Genomic DNA, 8,226 nt, shown 5'->3' with positions numbered 1-8,226 from the left:
GTTCCCAGCTGTTTTAGGAAACTATTATGTCTTTTTTTATAAAAATTAAAGCATATATATGTGACCCATTAAAGAAGTATGTCTTCAGAAGGACCGACCACGGACAGGATGGGGAAGTCGCAAAGTATTGAGAGACGGACGAACACATTGTTGGATGTTTTAGACAACAAATATACTGTAGATCACCAGCCTTATTTATAAAAAAAAAGGTATCTATCCAATTTCTGAATTTAATAGTTATCTCTAAATGTTAGGCCATTTTTATTTTTGTCCATGTGCTTGTTCATTTAATTTCTCATCTTTCGGCTACTATAAATGGATATTAGACATGTTGTAAAGAAAAGAAACACTTAAACAACCACAGCACTGCTGAATTTGATTGTAGGACTATTACATTCAGAGATGTGACTGACATCACAATGTAGCTGTTGAAGGTTTTTAGAATGCAAAGCACATCCTAGTTGACTGATGCCTCGAGACAAGAATAGTTGTCATTAAACATATGATAAATATTATTGCTTGCCAGGTTTACTGTTCCCTTGCCATAAAGCCCTGAGGACTGGGAGATAGTATTTTGAGACGCCCCCCCCCCCTCCCACAACTATAAAACCACTGCAGGTCTACCAAATCCAAACGTTCACCCTCGGCATAGATTAAAGAGAGAGCTGATATCAATCATAGCAGCGCTGCCTGGTAGGGCTCGCATCTAATTACTGCCACTTCGACCTCTCCAGCAACATTGTTTCAGGACCCTCCAAAACTACTCTGTGGACTTCACCTTTTCCATTAACCAGGAGAGCAGCACCAATTTCCCTTTATTACTTTTTTCTTTCTGTTGTGTCCAAATGTCAGGGTGTGCCTGACTTTTTCACAGTAAACACATCATGACATCGGTTATTTTGAGATGCTTCCCCTCACATGTTTTCCAGAGCAGTGCAGGGGCAAAGATAAGAGATAATAAAGCCATTTGTTGATTGCACAGAGAAGCCAAAACCATAAGCTCTACTTGACTGAGACGATGGAGGAGACTGAAATCTTTAAATCGTTAAAATCACTGGATAGATTTAAGAGAATAGAGTAAATATGGGAGCTGGAGATGACCTTTCAATGTACGGGCCGGAGAGAGACACATTAACTTGTTGACCTCGATAGGATTTGATCCCTTAAGTTCATCATTTTTATTGTAAGAAACTCAGAAACAAATGTGTTGTACAATGTGATATAATTATCTGTTGAAATGACCAGACAACTGTGAACTTTACAGTTGAGCTCCAACCAACTTCTTAATATCTTGTTTTGTTCAACCAAGAATCTAAAACCCACAAATATTCAGTTTATAATGATTTAAAAACAGAGAAACAAAACATCACATTGGAGAAGCTGGAAGCAGATGATTGACAGAACATATTTACCAATTACAAAAATGATTGACGATTAATCCTTTCAGCACTAATATACAGTAAACCTGCATGAACAAGTAAAATGGCAAAGGACTTTCAGTTGAAGGCATTCATGCACGAATAATTTCAACTTTTGAGACTTCATGATCCGGTAAACTGATGACTTAGAAATGTCAATTAAACATTATAACTAACCTCCTCACTGTAGATACTACTGACCAATATGTTAATATTGTAGACGCTCCAACTGACTGTATTAGTTGATAAGCATAGAGCTATCCCTATAAACCTCTACAAGCTCTCTTCCGTCGACATCAGACAGACATACTCTGATATATAAAAGGACTTATAAACTTTTCAAAACTAAAGTCCTTACCATAAAACTTTGGTCATTTTCGTGAGAAACACTTAGTGTAAAACTGCGGACTGTAATAGCCAGTAGTTCAGCACCACGGAGAGCGCCACTTCCACAAAAGGGCAACCTGAGGTGAAGCTGGAGAATTTGACACCAGCTGTTCTCAATCAAAGTAATGACTCTCCCCACATGAGAATTACCTCCAGCCTTTTTTATTTAAATTACTGATGCTTTGGTTTAATTTAAAACGAGAGTCTATTGCTCTCCTTCCAAAACCAGTAGCTAACCTCCTATCTGTGTGTTTGCTAAAAGGCAGTGTCTTTCTGGTTTAGTCCCAAATTGGCTCGTTTTGAGATTACACCCACTTCATCAAGGAAGTACTAATCAGCTTTATTGCTGCATAACGACATATAAAGAATCTCCTACTCCTACTGCAAATGTGTTCTGTCAAGGATAACACGATATTTTTGCTAAATGTGTCCCCACAATCATTCTTTGTTTGTTCAGAGTTGATTTCATTTTGAAGGTAGTATTGCTTATAGCAGTCACATCTGAGACCTTGACTCAGTGGCTACGTCCTTCACGGAGAGGGGTTTGCACCCAGCTGGAGGGTAATAGTTACGCAAACACGATACCTTAAAATGACTCCAGTTGAGTAAACTTTGCGTTTTCAAGCTATGTGATGGCGGCAAGCAGACAACTCACATAGAACAGATTTATTATGTAAAAACAATATGTACAGAGTTGACAGTTGTCAACTAGGTTATGACGCTGTCACTTCCCACATGCATACACTAAGCTCAGCACAGGGATAGAAAAGTAGATACAGAGCCAGACACCAGGCAGAATGCATGCTACTGTTCAGTGAACTGCAGTGGATAAAGCTAATTAAAAAGTCAGATATGGAGCAGATAATAATTATTAGGCTAACTTAAACATATTCAACTCTCTGTTTTATAAATATGTTAAGTGGCATTCATAAGCAGCAGATAACCCAATAAAAGCTTAAGGTCGGCGAAGCACTGCACAGAAAGAAGCAGCTCAGCACTTCAGATGTAATTATGATACGAATAAAGCAAGTTGTCACATAAACTAAGTTACTTAAGTGGGAATGATTTAATAGTTTTTAATAACAAACATGAAGTGTGCAGAGAAATTCTGAAAATATCTTATCTTATGTGACAATAGCCATGTTAATTAATTACAAAGAAAATGTTATGTGTATGGACAGTGTGTGACAACAAACTGTATCCCTGAAGCCAATATACAAAACTGACCTCTACTACAAATAAACCAACATACCCCACAAAACAACAGCCAAGGAGCCAATTCATCAAAAATATCATAATGTATCTGTGAAACAACCAAAAGGGGAATGCCTAAAAAAAAAAAACACCAAGTAAATACTGCACGTGCTGTATAAGTAGAATAAACCACCAGGTGCCAAGAACATCTGAGAAGCATGAAGGGTAGCAACATTGCATAAACTGATTTTCCCAGGAGCATAAACACAAACTAAACAGAAGCAGTACACTTACAACGCAAAGTCTTACCTTGTTGAAGAGAAGCAGCATCCTCCAAGGTTTTCCACAGTGCCATGACAACAAGCAGCTTCCAACTGTGTGGCTAAGAGCTAACAGGGAGTCCAACTCAAACACAATTATTCCTTCACAAAGCCGTCCTGAAGCGACGGTAGAGTATGGTTTGCGAGCAAATGTAGCTTATAATGATACATGCCCAGCGGTGAACTCGCAGTATTTATTGGAAAGTTGTAGAAGACGAGTAGTTTAGCAGCTAGCTTAACTTTGACAAACAAGTGGGCCGTTTAAACACCCCGCCAGTCGCAGGAGTGTTGTTCACGTAATATCGTATTTTATCATTACTATGAACGGTTGGTGAAAATATCCACTTTAGCAAAGACGATATGGATCATTTCAGACAAGATAAGATGCAGCTATTTATAAAGAAGAAGAAAAAAGAAAAAGGTATATGGCCAATATAGTTTCGTTATCTAGTTTACCACGATTTAAAAAAAGGCACATTGAGGGTATATTTTCGTTTATTTGGTGGGACTAACTATAGGTAACAGGATACTCCTCATTCTTCCGACAGGCCAAGAATGTAGCATTAATTAATAGGTAATCTCACATTTCCGGTTCTTTGAAACAGAAATGGGTCTCTCTTTCCTTCTGGTAAACACAGTCATATGCAATATACTGTAATATATTATATAATACTAATATAATAGCAAACCTTGTAACAGATGCCTTTACCTTTTACCAAAATAGACCTTTAATCTCCGTCAAACTAGACATGGAGATTGAATAGGAATTGGGCCTCTTAGTCTTGTCTCCATGAAAGCAAATGTATAGCCATTTCTGCAGCCATTTTTTAATAGCCTTTGCCATTATTCATAGAACCAAAATTATTGTATCAAAAAGCAAGAATTCATCAATTATAGAGGGATCATCAAATTATTATTATTTTTAAACGGTAGGTAGTGGGTCTATCTTGATGCTTTCCCGATAATGTATCATGCACTTACTGGGAGGACATACCTGACATAATAGGTCTAATAGCTTTGCAACAATACAGTAGAGTGTATGATTTATTAGAGGGCTACATTGTTACAATGAAATAAAAGCCTCCTTCTGTGCTGTGGAGAAGCATTTTACTAAAGTTTCTTCTTAACTTCTAAAGAACGTCATATTTGCCTCTGAAAACTTTGGGCAAGAATTCATGTAGCTCCTACAAGATGTGAATTTCAATAGTTATGATGAGGTGGCAGTAGCAATCATGATCCACAATAAATAATACACACTACCTCACAGATTCATAGTTCATTTCTTTTACCCTCGGCATTATATGTAAAGCATACTGACATTAATATCTCCTGAAGTTAAGGCCTGAAAGGTTTGATTTACAATGTGTGCTAGCATCCAAATTCTTCCAGCAGGATTATATTGGATGGTTTGGCAGACCTGTCTTCTGACAACCCCCCCCCCCACCCCCCCCCCCCCATACGTTATATTGCTCAAAGTGACAGATTAATCATCATTTCAGGGTAATACTGGAGACGAACAGGAATAAAAGTCCATACTTTCCATCACAAGTGAATCAGGTAACTCGAGAGCCTTAAAGGTGGAGTCAGCGATTCTAATCCAATACACTATTTGTCAAATTTTGTAAAAATCTGTGTGTGTGCTGAATACTAACACAGCGATGGCTCTGTAAATGGGAAACAAAGTGGCTTGGACAGAGCCACACAACAATATTCTAGCCAATCAGCAACAGGGGTGTTCATGCTCATGCATATGACAGGGGAAAGGTCAAAACTTGCCCGGGAAGACTTCAGGAGAGCGCTCTTCCCCTAGGGCGGCAATATTCTTCATCAGCATTGTGTGAACTCATTCAGCAAGGGCTTGTAACGGATATTCATTGATATGTAAAAGTCCCCACTCTCCAGCTTTAAGTGCATTGTGACAATTTACGCAAAAAGACAAGGTTAAGGTCTCCCCTACTTTATTCAATTTATCTCAGGAACATTTTATAATGTTATCAGGGCAACAACAGAGGAAACTGAATCAGGTCCTATTTATAAGAAGGAGGGGACACACATTGACATTGATACACAGCAATTTGACTTTGTTCCCAGAAGAGAAAAACATAGATGACCCAGAAGATTTTTTGGGTTGAAAAGGTGTCTTGGTTGAGGAATTACTTTTCTTAAAATAGCCATGAAGAGGGATCAAGTAAAAAATAAATAAATCTAAATTTAGATTTCAGCTTTGAATGATGAGATTAAGTAATTATTTGAGTTCTTTCAGGAACAATATGACCATCAGGGTTGGACCAGATCAGACAGTGACTCATGTGCAGCACAGCAGTTGTGCTGAATATGTTCGGTGCATCCCTCTCCAGTACTCAACGATGACCTCTGTTCACTCAACTGTCATTTTGAAAAATAACAGCCAGTCCCACCTTGGAACAGCCAGCAGCATGTTTGGTCAAAAGTCCTCAGATTGTAGTGCCTTCCTGGATCTTTTACAGACACAGGGACATTTACATGAACATCATATTCACAAACACCTGCTCAATAAGTGCGTATATGTGCATTTAAAAGCAAAAACCTGGTAAAGCTCCAATAAATAGATACCCTATATACCGTATATGGTGTGCTGCAGTAAATCAGCAGTTCTTCTCTTGGTTTTAATATTTACCGACAGTTTGTTCTATATGCATGGCATAAATCCTCAGTTATGTTGTGAAGAATTTGAATCATTTGCATACATTTATAGTTTGGGATTCATATCTCTATCCTGATCTTTTCAGAGCAATCCCTTCTACACCTTTTCTATTTTTATGTAGCTTTTTTCATTTAGTTTGTACGTGTTTCATTTATTCATCATTCCATATTCATCATGAGTCTATATTGGCTTCGGAAACAAAAGGCAATGATTGCACTAATGTTACAGCAGGGGAGGACTCATGAGAGTCATACAGCACTTCACATGTACTGTAGGACTGGCAGCTACAAGCGCTACAAAATTGCAAAGCACAATGGAGCCCGAAGACCACCTGTCCTCCAGAGCTACACCTCCCTTTAACATGCGAGATGTGCACACGGGGCATGTAGATTGTGTTTTAAAAGACAAACTAAGGGGACGAGTTAAGGTCAAAAAGCTTTTTAAAATGCATGCTGGGTATTGAGAGTTAAAAGCAATGGCCCTGAAAATCTTACATGTACATACAGTCGCACGTTATCTTCAGATTTCTGTCCGCTTTAGAATAAACCCACATTTCTTTAGGGTACTATGGTGGCTTTTCTCCAAGCTAATATGTAAGTGAGGATTCTCTAGAGTAGCTCTTTGGCAGCCTGCATCCCTTTTTTCTTTACATCAAATGCACAGCACTTTACGTTGAAGAGGGAGCACAAGCACTCTGAAAGGTGTTGGCACATTGAAGGACAAACCTCTTAATATCAGGCTGATCATTAAAAGGGGTCTAATGCAGCTTGCTCTTTTCTGCCACACGTGTTCTGCCTGAGGTGCACCTCGCAGGAGAAGAAAAAAAATGAATAGTTTGTTACAGGATAATAATGTCAAATCAACCTACCTTTTTGCAGTTAGTTTAGCGTGTACTAGCTTTAATTGAACCTGCATTATGGGTTGTGATTCATTCTGTCATCATAACTGTTACAATACAGAGCAAATAATAAACCGCTTAGAAAGAGGTTTCATTGATTGTTTCCATATTGCGTTATTCCATTTCAATTGGACTTTTCCCTAATAGAGCTTCAGAAAATACTTTAATCGTTTAATTCATTAGAGTGGATTTTAACTCAGTCTTTGAGTCAAGACAGTTTAAATTACGCTGTAGAATTGTTTGTGTGCAGTTTACACCATCACTTGCGTTCTCTGCATCTTCCACAGGCACAAAATACACTCTTCTCTCTCAGACACTTTCAGAGAGAATAATTATCTTTAGCTGTGCACCAGAATGTAATTACAAGCTGTAGGTTTCGGCTTCACAGACATAAACACCTGACAGGCAGACTTCAGTATCTGTACTACTATGTGAAAAAAACTCATGTGCACAAAAGATTTTTAGGTCTGTTTTCTTTAATTTTCTGGCATGTTGTCCATCTTTAAAATACACTGAAGATTACTGATATGCAGTTTATCATCTTTATTTTTTTCACGGTACAGTGAGACCTTGATTCCTGTGTAATGACACTGTTATAGGATTACTCTACAAACACAAAATAAAATAAAAAGACATTAGCTGGCATACTATCCCCTTATGAAACGCATCATAACGACCACTTTGCGACACAAAGCAAGACAATGCCCATACAGTCCAAAAACAACCGATTTAAGTCAACAAATAAAATCAAGTTAAATGCTATTACACAGGAATCTGTTAAATATCAAAACAATAATATTAACAGAAATGCTCTTTACACAAGTGTAGCAAAAGACTTACAATTTATCATAGATATAATAGTAACAGGTGACAAGGCCTAAAATAAATGATAATCTTTTGCCGTTCTGTCATAGAAAACCTGACAAACACATGAAATCTCAAGAGAAACGAGTAACAGAGACTCACATTTGTTCCAACAAGACACTGTACAGCTCAGGGTGGAGGTTTTGGGCTAAAAATGGTCGACAGCTTTTAAAATTTTGCAGATCAACGGGCCCCCTCCTTCCATGGAATAGCCAAGGCATTATAAAAAGGTAACGCAACTCCTTGTACTAAAAGATGGAAATAAAGTCGTAGTGTCAGAGGGCTCTTAAAAAAACTTACAAAACAAACTAGTAAACATCCAGAGAAGCGTGATGTCCCCGGTCTAATTTTTTTTTAATTAAGCAGACGTGTGTCTCTCTCTCTCTCTCTCTCTCTCTCTCTCTCTCTCTCTCTCTCTCTCTCTCTCTCTCTCTCTCTCTCTCTCTCTCTCTCCTCTCTCTC

The sequence above is a fragment of the Cottoperca gobio genome, chromosome 19, assembly GCF_900634415.1.
Source record: "Cottoperca gobio chromosome 19, fCotGob3.1, whole genome shotgun sequence".
Taxonomy (NCBI): domain Eukaryota; kingdom Metazoa; phylum Chordata; class Actinopteri; order Perciformes; family Bovichtidae; genus Cottoperca; species Cottoperca gobio.
Note: the sequence above shows the minus strand (reverse complement) of the source record.